This window comes from Loxodonta africana, chromosome 6, assembly GCF_030014295.1.
Source record: "Loxodonta africana isolate mLoxAfr1 chromosome 6, mLoxAfr1.hap2, whole genome shotgun sequence".
In the NCBI taxonomy this organism is placed as follows: Eukaryota; Metazoa; Chordata; class Mammalia; order Proboscidea; family Elephantidae; genus Loxodonta; species Loxodonta africana.
In genome coordinates this window covers 75,511,871-75,525,148 of record NC_087347.1, presented here as the reverse complement: position 1 = coordinate 75,525,148, position 13,278 = coordinate 75,511,871, and the positions used below count along the sequence as shown (strand labels likewise).

General features: G+C 39.0%; 1 protein-coding gene and 1 non-coding gene across 2 annotated transcripts in view; both read right to left on the bottom strand.

The window, feature by feature from the left end:
- TLK1 (tousled like kinase 1) overlaps positions 1-13,278 on the bottom strand; it is a 136,693-nt gene that overhangs the window by 117,755 nt on the left and 5,660 nt on the right. The window lies entirely within an intron of this gene.
- On the bottom strand, positions 12,781-12,907 carry LOC111749517 (small Cajal body-specific RNA 4). The gene has a single exon (XR_002784645.1). It is a non-coding gene; the product is annotated as a small Cajal body-specific RNA 4 (non-coding RNA).

Sequence of the window (13,278 nt, the reverse complement as noted above, 5' to 3'; positions counted from 1 at the left end):
AAACTGCTTACCCTCTTAAAAATTAAATATATGCAAGTAAAGTAACTTGGAATACTACACCTACTTAACAAGTCAAAACATTTTTCTTCTTAAGTATTACCAACCAGAGTTGTGATGTTTCCATTAAACTGGTTTACATCTATGTTGCTGGTGGCACTGTAAATACGTACAACTCTTACAATACAGCAACATCTATAAAGATATTCCCACTTTTTGATTCAATAACTTAACCAACAAACTGAACGAATAACTACAATGTATAAAGCATGAAATTTTCCAAGAGTATAAAGACTGTTATACTGTATTTGCAACTCTACAAGTCTATTTCTAAGGCTAAACAGTTTTTATATTAAGTTATTGCTCAAAGTGCACTAAGAGAAACAAGATGACAAAACAAAGATGTATGTCAAATTTTTACCTGTAGTGGCAAAAAAACAGAACTGAGAAAAAAAATTCAATATTTAAGGAATAATGTAACATAAGGGTGCACCAACAAAATGGATCCCAGCTACTAAAATTATGAAATAAAGGTACAAATACTGACTATGCAGTGTTTTAGAACCTAACCCCTGAATAAGATACAACTCTATTATGATTTATCTCATTAGAAAACAGTTTTTTCTAAAATCAAAAGGCTGTATTTGAGTGGTAGAACTGTGCATTATTTAGCATTTTATCAATGTGTTGTTCTTTTACAATAACAGAAAACAGTAGCCCCAGATATCAGTTAACTATGCATCACTATCACTATCTTTGATGATTAACGAATTGAGACATTAACTACAACTTATGAAGCACGTAAACTGCTAAAATCCAGGAAGTCTACAAGACTGTTTCTAAGAATAAAGTTAGATTTTTACAATTACAAAAACATTATACAAATGTAAAGTTTCAAATTCTTGTAAATGACAAATTTAAACATCACAATTCATTACACTTCTTCAGTGTCAAGCTCACTGTAGTCAGCTTTGTTATAACTACTTCCTGAAGAATGGAAAGACTTGACAAAAAAAAAATATTGTAATATTTTCTTTAAACCCAAAAGTAACTTACATGAATACTACTTAGTTGCCAAAATATGACTCCAAAAATTACAGTAATCTTCGAGGCATAAAGGCAAAGTTATTTCTGCTTCAACTTAAACCTACAACTCCAGATGGCTAACTGCTCCACGACTTGGCCCTATTCAAACTCTACACAAAGCCAATCAACAACTTAAACAAAAGAAAGGAAAGGAGGACGAAGGAAGGGAGGGAGTAGAGAGAGAAGAAAAAAAGATTCAATTCACCCAAAATCTGCAAGTCAACTAAACTATTAAAAATACAAGCAAATAAGAATTTTTTTACTTCTGGCAATGGCAGATTAGGTAAATCAGACCAATGCTCTGGCTAAGAAAACCTGAGCTACATTAAAAAAAAGAAAGGTCTGCTTCTAGACACCTGGAAGTGAAGTCACGGTACCAAAATACAGGAAAAGAAGAAAATCCAGAGATGTGATCCTGGCATATAAGGCTCTTCTTCCCCTATAAGCATTTGCTTATTAAACAACTAGAGGCCTGAGAGGCTGAGAAGCTACAACTTTCAACAGTCTCAATGCATTTGCTTATTAAACAACTAGAGGCCTGAGAGGCTGAGAAGCTAAGTAAAACTTTCAACAGTCTCAATGGACTAGCCAGATAAAATATAAAATACAGGGTCTCCCTCAAACCGTGGGTTGGGATTTCGGTCCTGGAGTAAAAGTGAATGAGAAATAAAACTGGACTTCACAGCAATTAGCTTCTAATCATCTCAATACTTAAAAGTAGATTTAGAAAACCTGAGATTTATAACCCACCCATTACCGTCGAGTAGATTCCGGCTCATAGCGACCCTGTAGGACCAAGCAGAACTGCCCCAGAACGTTTCCAAGAAGCAGCTGATGGATTCGAACTGCTGACCGTTTGGTTAGCAGCCATAGCTCTTAACCACTGCGCCACCAGGGCTCCTGAGATTTATAGTGCCCCTATGTTTATGCCAAAAGTAAACGCAAATCCTGTCATGGAAGACTGCCAGCATTCTAGATCTCAAATTATTTCTACAGTTTTTCATATAATGTGCCCTATACACAATAAAATAAACAAATAAAAACCCAAGGAAACAACACATGACTGAAAAGCAAACTGAAACAATGGACAAGATCCAAAAAGATCCGGATAATGACGTTATCAGCCACAGACTTTCAAACAACTATACTGAACAGTAAGACCGAGTGCTTCAGTAGAGAGCTTGAAACTAAAAAGAGAACCAAATTGGTATTCTAGAATTAAAAAATAAAAGATACTAAATTAAGAAGTCAGTGGATAAGTTTAATAGCATGTTAGCCACAGCTTAAAAGGGAAAAAATGAACTGGAATATAGGTCAAGAAAACATATCTTTAAAACTGGACATGGGAATAAATGGATAGAAAATACAGAAATGAGATTAAGAAACAGAGCATTTAAAAAAAAAAAAAAGAGCATTTAGTGAAGTCTAATACATATTTTTTTTTTAATACATATGTCACTGGAGTCTCAGAAGGAGAAGAAAATAGCCTACTCTAGTGACCATAACCCCGAGTACCATGCTGAACTGATTGGTTATAGTGGGCATCCTTGTCTTATTCCTAATTTTAGAAGCTGGGGTGTGAAGGAATTTTTCATATTTCAGTATGGAGCATATAGCCATTTTTGATCTAGCCTTTGTTTTTGTTGTTAGGTCTCGTCCACTCAGTTTCAACTCACAGCGAACCTATGTACCACAGAATGAAATACTGCCTGATCCTGCGCCATCCTTACAATTCTTGTTACGTTTGAGCCCACTGTTGCAGCCACTGTGTCAATCCATCTTGTTGAGGGTCTTCCTCTTTTTCACTGACCCTCTACTTTACCAAGCATGGTATCCTTTTCCAGGCACTGATCCCTCCTGACAACATGTCCAAAGTATGTAAGACACAGTCTTGCTATCCTCGCTTCTAAGGAGTATTCTGGTTGTACTTCTAAGACAGATTTGTTCATTCTTTTGGCAGCCCACGGTATATTCAATATTCTTCGCCAACACCACAATTCAAAAGCATCAATTTTTCTTTGGTCTTCCGTATTCATTGTCCAGCTTTAACACGCATAAGATGCAACTGAAAACACCATGGCCTGGGTCTTCAAGGTGACATCTTTGCTTTTCAACACTTTAAAGCGATCTTTTGCAGCAGAATTGCCACATGTCTTTTAGTTTCTTGACTGCTGCTTCTAAGCATGCTGATTGTGGATCCAAGTAAAATGAAATCCTTGACAACCTCAATCTTTTCTCCGTTTACCATGATGTGGCTTCCTGGTCCAGCTGTGAGGATTTTTGTTTTCTTTATGTTGAGGTGTAAGCCATACTGAAGGCTATGGTCTTTGATCTTCATTAGTAACTGCTTCAAGTCCTCTTCACTTTCAGCAAGCAAGGCTGTGTCATCTGCATAACACAGGTTGTTAATGAGTCTTCCTCCAATCCTGATACCCTGTTCTTCATATGGTCCAGCTTCTGGAATTATGTGCTCGGCATACAGATTGAATAAGTATGGTGAAAGAATACAACACTGACGCACACCTTTCCTAACTTTAACCCACTCAGTATCCCCTTGTCCTGTCCGAACAACTAACTGCCTCTTGAACTATGTACAGGTTCCTCATGAGCACAATTAAGTGTTCTGGAATTCCAATTCTTCACAATGTTATCCATAATTTGTTATGATCCACGCATTCGAATACCACTGCATAGTCAATAAAACACAGGTAAACATCCGTCTGGTATTCTTTGCTTTCAGCTGGGATCCATCTGACATCAGCAGTGATATTCCTGGTTCCACATCCTCTCCTGAAACCACATCCTGAATTTCTGGCAGTTCCCTGTCCATATACTGCTGCAGCTGCTTTTGAATGATCTTCAGCAAAATTTTGCTTGCATGTGATAGTAATGATACTGTTCGACAATTTCCACATTCTGTTGGATCATCTTTCTTGGGAATAGGCATAAATATGGATCTCTTCCAGTCAGCTGGCCAGGCAGCTGTCTTCCAAATTTCTTGGCACAGACGAGTGAGCACCTCCAGCACTGCATCTGTTTGTTGAAACATCTCAACTGACATTCCGTCAATCCCTGAAGCCTTTTTTTCGCCAATGCCTTCAGTGCAGCTTGGACTTCTTCCTTTAGTACCATCAGTTCCTGATTACATGCTACCTCCTGAAATGGCTGATGTATACCAATTCTTTTTGGTATAATGACTCTGTGTGTTCCTTCCAACTTCTGATGCTCTCTGCATCATTTAATATTTTCCCCATAGAATCCTTCACTATTGCAACTCGAGGCTTCAGTTCTTTCAGCTTGAGAAATGCCAACCACGTTCTTCCCTTTCGGTTTTCTATCTCTAGCTCTTTGCACATGTCGTTATAATATTTTACTTTGTCTTTTCGGGCCACCCTTTGGAATCTTCTGTTCAGTTCTTTCAAGTCATCATTTCTTCCTTTTGCTTTAGTTGTTCAATGTTTAAGACCAAGTTTCAGAGTCTCTTATGACATCCATTTTGGTCTTTTCTTTCTTTCCTGTCTTTTCAATGACCTCTTACTTTCTTCACGTATGACGTCTTTGATGTCATTCCACAAGTCTTCTAGTCTTCAGTCATTAGTGTTCAATGCATCAAATCTATTCTTAAGATGGTCTTTAAATTCAGGTGGGATATACTCAAGGTCATACTTTGGCACTCGTGGACTTGTTCCAATTTTCTTCAGTTTCAACGTGAACTTGCATATGAGCAATTGATGGTCTGTTCCACAGTCAGCCCCTGGCCTTGTTCTGACGGATACCAAGCTTTTCCATCGTCTCTTTCCACAGATATAGGCAATTTGATTCCTGTGTATTCCATCGGGCAAGGTCCATGTGTATAGCTGCTATTTATGTTGGTGAAAAAAGGTATTTGGAATGAAGAAGTTGTTGATCGTGCAGAATTCTATCACGCGATCTCCGGCATCATTTCTATCACCAAGGCCATATTTTCCAGCTACCGATCCTTTTTGTTTCCAACTTTCACATTTGAATCACCAGTAGTTATCAACGCATCTTGATTGCATGGTCGATCAATTTTGGACTGCAAAACCTGGTAAAAATCTTCAATTTCTTCATCTTTGGCCTTTGTGGTTCCTGGGTAAATTTAAATAGTTGTATTAACTGCTCTTCCTTGTAGGTGTATGGATATTGCCCTAACACTGACAGCACTGTATTTCAGGATGGATCTTGAAATGTTCTTTCCGATAATGAATGCAACACCATTCCTCTTCAAGTTGTCATTCCCAGCATAGCAGACCTCATGACTGTCCGATTCAAAATGGGTCAATGACTTTCTCTAGTGACACTATGATTCACTCATCATCAGATAGGAAACAAATACATAGTATCAAGTATGGAATCATGAAATCATACAATGTATCACATTTAACAATACTAGTACTGATCTGGCAATGCTTAAGAATTTAAACCTAGAAGTTTGTCATTTTCTCCAGCCATGTTACTTTTCAAGGAAAGGCACAAATTTATGAACGTAACTAATTCTTAACTATCCATATAAATGAACAGAAACAAATATTGCAAGCAACTCCCCCCCCAAAAAAAACCCCCTCATATTGGACTTTCTAATGCCTGTTTGTAGAATGTAACCACTTTTACCTGAATACAGGTACATCTCAAAATTCACAAAATTTCAGACCTAGCAATGAAGCCACATTGGGGAGATTTACTCAAATTCACAACTTACCACCTGGATCAGCTCTGCTCATCTTTTCACTCTGTGCTTTGAGTTCATATCAACCCATTCAAATTCTGTTTCTCATTAGATTTGCTATGTAATACATGTTTCTAGGGGATTTTCTTTTAATGCAATAAAGGAATCAAAACTGTTTTTAAAAAATTCTTCTTACAAACGAGTCAGACTGAACTTCAAAGCCTCTTTTCCCTGCCCATATTCACTATTAATAACAAAGTCAACAATCTTCCACTAAAGCATCTCAGTTTAGTTCAGAGCCTTCTCCATCAGGTTATTCACACCTCCACAAGTGAATGGATTGCTCCTACGTGGATAGTGGAAAACTATTTTCAAATTCTAATGTTTACTTGTTATGGCTGTGGCGGGTTTATGAGGCCAAAATAGTAAGATAAATAGCATTACAATTTGGATTATCGAAAATGAAAATAAGATTTTTCGTTAATGTACCACTAATCTTTTTCATAAAGGGACTGAACAAAAAGATTTGCATAGCTGGTACAACTTTCTAAATTGGTTGTTTAAGTTTCTATTTGTTTTTTCTTTTTTTAAATCTTATCTTCATACATATATAAAACTCAAGCCAAAAACATTTCACGGAAGTTTAGAGGTAAACCAAACAAATCTGAAAACATGGATTATATCTCTCTCACAGAGCTATGAAGATTAAATGAATTAATATCCTTAAAACTCAATTAAATATTAACTATAATTGTTACTGTTATCCATATAGACCTCTAAAACATAATTTCTCTAAGAATTACTGCAAGAAGTATATACTGAAGTACATAATCATTTAGTTCTTAAGAAAATTTAACAATCCTTCAACAAAACTTTTTTAGGGTGCCAACTCTGTAGAGAACATCCTACTGTGCATTGAGAATACTCATATGAGCAAAACACAGTTTCTAAACTCAAGACCTTCTTGTGTAGTAGGCAATACAAATAAAACTATAATAAAAGGTAGCATGATGGAAGTACTATGGAAATAAGACAATCCTGTGGGACACAGAACTAGGAAGGGTAAAAACAAGGATCCAGGCTAAGGTATACTCCAGAAATATTTTCTGAGGAGTAATTACATCTAGTTAGTTTGCATCAGAGCATCACATTGTTATTTATGTAATTTATATGTTAATATATTCATAACAGTGTATAGTATACATATCATTAAGAAAACAAGATCACCTAGCATAGTACTCACTTTCTCTTAAATACAACCTAAATATTCTTTGGTAATACTGAAGATAACTACCTTCTTCTTACAAACCAAAACATAACCTTGAAAAGGTCACTGTTTCTTCAAGAAATATTTTTCACCAACACACAAGGGCTACGAATTCTCCTCCAATAAGTTATATTAGGACTCTTACAAAAATGAAATATTTTTGCTGGAAGACCCCAAGAGTCTCTAATCCAACCCCTTCATTTTACAGATGAAAAGTAAACCACATATAAGAGAAAAAGTATGAACCCCAGAGTCAGAAACTTTGAATTTTGGTTCCAAATGTCTCACAGTGAAAGCCTGAGCAAATTACAAAGTTTCCTCATCTGTAAAATGAGAGGTCTGGACTAGATTCTTTCAAGGTCCCCCTTTCAGTTCTATAATTTCCATTTTATGAAAGTGAAGCAGAGATGTAAAAAACTCGCCCAAGGTCACACAGCTAGTTAATGGCAAAGCAGAGACTAAACTTGGACTCCAATTACAATCAATGTGCTTTCTCATGCTTCAAAACACTATTCTTCTAACTTATTCTAATATTCTTAGAAATTAAGAAGCATAAGTTTCATTTATGAAATTAAATGACTTAATTTATGTGTCTTCTATAGAAAATGAGCAACAAGTATATGAAATCTCAAGCTGGGTGTCACCACACCTATTAAACTGATCTCAAAAAAGTGAGAATTTATGCCTAACTTCCTGCTATGAAAAAATCTAACCTTTCAATCCAACTCGCAGAAGAGATTATGTTCCATATAAAAATAAAATACTAATTGCTGCAAGTAATGATAAATATTACATGCATAATTCTCAGAATAAGATAATTAAAATTCTTCATTTTATGTCAAGGTTATACTTAATATACATTTTTTAAATTCAAGAGACATCAATTTAAATACCTTTTCTTCACATTTCCTCTTTTCAGGCTCTTTAGCTTTAAAAACAGTAGAAGAGATTATGTGCGTTACTTCTGAAATTACATAAACAATAAAAAAAAATAAAAGAACCCACTGCCATCAAGTCAATTTCAACTCACAGCAACCCTACAGGACAGAGAAGAATTGCCCCATCGGGTTTCCAAGAGTGTAATCTTTACAGAAGCAGCCTGCCACACCTTTCTCTCGCAGAGAGGGTGGTGGGTTTGAACCACCAACCTTTCAGTTAGCAGCCAGTACTTTAGCACTGTGCCACCAGGGCTCCTTAAAAGACGATATAGACTATGTTTAGAGTTTCCCTTTCAAAATTGAAAACCACCTCCCCGTAGAACTCTAAAATTCTGTACTCAAATATACTACAACTCTACTAAACTGTATCATAAGCAGCATTTGATTCCCTAAAATGTCTTCAAAACTTACTATATTTTAGAGGGAATTTAGCAAGATTTCAGGAAGACTGATCATGCTGACTCCAGGAAACACAGAAAATTTCTCAGAGGAAAAGAACAATAAAAATGCAAAGCAATAATAAAATGAACAAGTTTCATACTGACTTGAGAGAATATTCAAAAATGTTAATGGATACATAAGTACAATTTAACTATAGGGATTTTCAAAGAATCACAGAATATTTACATTTTTAAGTTAGACGAAACCTTAAGTCATTTAACCCAACAGCACCCAATACAAGAATCTACAGAATTTATCTCCACACGCCCCACCCCCCCCAAAATAGTCCTCAATTCTGCTTCAAAATTCTTTTAGCTAACTAAGAGGCAGCTCTTTCCTTTGTTGGACAAGTCTAATTGCTATACTAAGATTCTTGCCAAAAAGCTATATAGAACTCGATCTGTGTCCGAAGATGGACACGTCTCCCACCCTTCAAGTAGTCTCTTTAGGCTAAAAAGTACAGTGCACAGACTTCTACAGGTACTGGAGATACTTACAGGGAATCCGCAAAGTCAAACTAATTTAACAATAACATTAAGGCACTATTTGGTTTTTCTGCTGTGTTGACATTTATAGGGCAAAAGCAATGGGCACCAAATCATACTAGAAGCCACTGCATTTTTCATCACCAAATGCTCACAGTTAAAAAAAAAAAGCAAAAAACGTGTTTTGCTTAATATCCTTGATAAAATTATTTATCTTATGAAATACTAACCCTTGAATATGTTTTTAATATTTTATGTGACATAATGTAAAGCACTTCTATGCAGTACAGAAAAAATACTGCATGACTGACTCAATACGCAGGGCAATGGTTTCTCTTTATATATAGCCTTTCTGGCCCTGGGTTTGTAGTTCTGCTAAGACGATTCGCTAGGCCACAATCTTGTAAAGGGACCGGCTAGTCTAAAATGCAAGTAAGGTTTGTAGAACACCTGTCGGGATTTGTCAATTTAGGCGGCTGTGGCCTACCGAGGGGATTGCTCAGTTTTGCCATCCTGTTAGGCTTAAAGGAACCAATTTCACAGAGGTTGGAGGGGGACCTCACTAACACCAAGAAAAACTTGAAGTGAGGCGCATCCTTTGGACTTGGGGGTCTTTCTTAGTTACCTAGTGCTGGTATAACAGAAATACCATGAGTAGATGGCTTTAAACAAGTAGAACATTATTCCCTCACAGTCTAAGAGGCTAGAAATCTAAATTCAGGGCGCCAGCTCCATGGGAAGGCTCTTTCTCCCTGTTGGCTCTGGGGGAAGGTCCTTGTCATCAATCTTCCCCTGGCCTAGGAGTTCTCAGCGCAGGAACCCCGTGTCCAAAGGACGTGCTCTGCTCCTGGCACTTCTAACTTGGTGGTATGAGGTCTTTCTCCTCTCTGCTTGATTCTCTCTTTTGTATTTCAAAAGAGACTGACTCAAGATACAACCTAATCCTATAGATTGTGTTCTGCCTCATTAACATAACTGTCTCTAACCCTGCCTCATTAACATCATACAAGTTAGGATTTACAACACATACGATAATCACATCAGATGACCAAATGGTGGACAACCATGCAGTACTGGGAACCATTGACTAGCCAACTAGATACGTATTTTGGGGGGACGCAATTCAATCTATAACATTCCATCCTTTGGCCCCCCAAAAATTCATGTCCTTGCCACATGTAAAACACATAAAGCTCATCATATCATCCAAAAAGTCTTAAACCAACTCCAAGTACAAATTCTAGTGGGACAGGCACAAGGTAAATACTTCTATTACAAATGGGAGAAATTGGAGGGAAAGAGCTAACGGGCATTAAGTCAGCAAAACAATTTACATTAGCTCTAAAGCCTTGAAAATAATCCTCTGTTCACCGAGACCATCTAGGCAAAGGCCCTGCCCCTTCAGACTCTGAGTGTTGGCCATGTTCTCTGACTTCTGGGTGGAGGCTCCTCAGCCCTAGCCTTCAGCTCTAACTTCTAGGCCCACTGGGACAGCAACTCTGCCCCCTCAGCTTGGGTGGCCCTATTCACCTAGTTTATCTGAGTGGCGATCCCATCCCCTCAGCCCCAGCCAGCCCTGTTCTTCTGCACCTTGAGCATGGCAGCTCTGCCCCCTCAGCTCTGGGAAGCTGATCTGGTCCCTTCTCCCTGGCACTGGTGAAGAATAGCCCCACCCTCTGCAACGGAGTTGGTGAAGAGCTGACTCTTTGAAACCTAGGAGGCTCTGGCGCCACCCTCTGAAACCCGAGAGGCCATGGCTCCACGCTTTCAGAGCCCAAAGGTTATGGCCCCACCCTCTGAGACTGAGGCAGCTCTGATTCCCATGCTCCCTGTCTCTTCAGCTTCTGCTTCCTGGTTCCCTAGCCTCTTGGCCTGAAGGTGCTCAGCAAGCCTAGTTCCACCAATAAGTGCCCAGAGGCACTGCACTTTGCCAGCAAGCCTCCTGCCTGAAGGCACTCAGCTCTCTCACTCCACAGGTCAGTTCCCGCACTATCTCACAACAGTCTCCTGTTCTGCTGCCGCCGTTTCTCGCCATCTGCACCGTCACAGCTCTCCTTACTCCCTTCTGAGCCCTCACCAGAAATGCCTTTGACGTCCATAATTCCACCAACAGCCTTTTCGAGCCAATCTGGGCTCGAAATTTTTTTTTTTTTGCCCTTGAAAATTCTTCCAGCCTCTAGACATTAATTCCAAGGCTGCTTCCACATTGTAGGTATCTGTTAGGGCAGCACCTCACTCTCCTGGTACCAAATTCTGTCTTAGTTATCCATTCTCTCCCAGTTCAGAAAGGTAGAAGTCCAAATTCAGGGTGCCAGCTCCAGGGGAAGGCTTTCTCTCTCTGTTGGCTTTGGGGGAAGGTCCTTGTCATCAATCTTCCCCTGGTCTAGGGAGCTTTTCAGCTGAGGGAACCAGTATCCAAAGGACACACTCCACTCCTGGCTCTTCTTGCTTCGTAGTAATGAGGTCCTTCTACTCTCTGCTTGATTCTCTCTTTTATATCTCAAAAGAGATTGACTCAAGACACAACCTAATCCTGTAGATTGGGTTCTGCCTCACTAGCATAACTGCCTCTAATCCTGCCTCATCAACATCATACGGATTCAGACTTACAACACACAGGATAATCACATCAGATGACGAAATGGTAGACAACCACACAATACTGGGAATCATGGCCTAGCCAACCTGATACACATTTTGCAGAGAAACAATTCAATCCATAACAGGGTCCCTGCATTGGGAACCTCCTAGACCCAAGAGAAGAACTGTTACACTGAAGACGGCAAGAGACCATGAGAGACAGTGCAGTAAGAGCGGCAGCAGCATGAGATGAAGGGAACCAGGAGACCGGCATGAGACAGCTGAGGTGGGGCTTGGTAACCCACACAGCCAGAGAGGTGAATGCCTTAGAGCAGAATGCTTGCTGGTGGAGTGCTGCCAGAGCTAAAGAGCTGTAACACTTGTCCCAACAGAGCAGATGCCCAGCCCGAACAGGGGCTGGCAGCAGAGGCTGGAGCAAACGGCCTACCTGCCGGCAAAGCCAAAAAGGAGCTGAGAGCTCTTGGTTGGAAGTCGTCCTGATTGCCGACCTGTATCCTGTCTCCTGAGTTGTTTCTGTTACTTCCAAGCTGATCCTGACCCTGAACTGTAAACTTCTCGAATAAACCCCACAATCATAAGTATGGCCTATGAGTTCTGTGTGGCCATTGCAATGAATTATCGAACCCATCAGAGAAGTGGAGAGTGCCATGGGAAGGACAGATGGTGTTAGAATTCGTAAAAAAAAAAAAAAAAAAAAGGTTAGAGAGCGGAGGTATGTCTGACCTCCACCTCACTGGAATCAGCTTTGCGCTGACCCCAATGGTGATTATCCTCCCACTTTGTGAAGTCAGAGGACCCCTGACGCCACTACTACATTATACGACGGCACCTAATAACAACATGACTGAACTGCAAGCTGAAATGAGCCACTCTTTTTCATGGCATATCATTTTATGTGAAAGAACACAAAACCATGGTTATTCAGGCTTTCTAAAAATGAATGAAGTGAACGTGTTACTTCAAGGAACATGACAGTACAGACTGCCAAAGATAAAACTGGGCTTTCAAACAGAAACTGGAATTTTCAAAACTTGTATTTGTCACTCTGAGCTTGACAACTTTTCAAAACATAAAGGCTTTCCTAATGAGATGGGTAGTGATGTTAATTAAAGAACGTAATCTTTAAAATACTGTATAGAAAATTGTGTCGACACTTCAAAGATTTGCATAACTGAGTGAACCAGTAGTTTCCAAATGAGCAAGGCATGATGTTTATAAGATCTATTCATAGTGCAAAAAGACCAGTGAATTTTGTTGTTTTTTTATTTTTATTTTTTACAATATTGGATAGTACAGGCAACCCTGTGATATTTTCCAGTAAGGGCTGCTCTCTCCAATCCTTTTTTCTAAGAGAATTGTATAAGCAGTCTTGCTTCATCAGATTCTGCCTTCTTGGTCATCCAGAGACCAGTGGGTTCTAACATTAACAGAGTATGAAAAGTTCATTGATAAGGTTTCAGATTCTACATTGAAAGTAACCTTAAAAAAAAAAACAAAAACCTGCCACTTATTGAATTTTGTGGTGCAGTAGTTAAACACTCAGCTGCAAACCACAAGGCCTGCAGTTCGAACCCCACCAGCCGCTCCACAGAAGAAAGATGTGGCAGTCTGCTTTCATAAAGATTACAGCCTAAGAAATCCTATAGGGGAGTTCTACTCTAGGGTCGCTATGAGTCAATATCGACTCAAGGGCAACGGGTTTGGGTTTTTTTGTTGTTGTTGTTGTTTAGGCCAAAGAAGAATATGCACAATTTCTGAAAAGCGTAATAAAATATT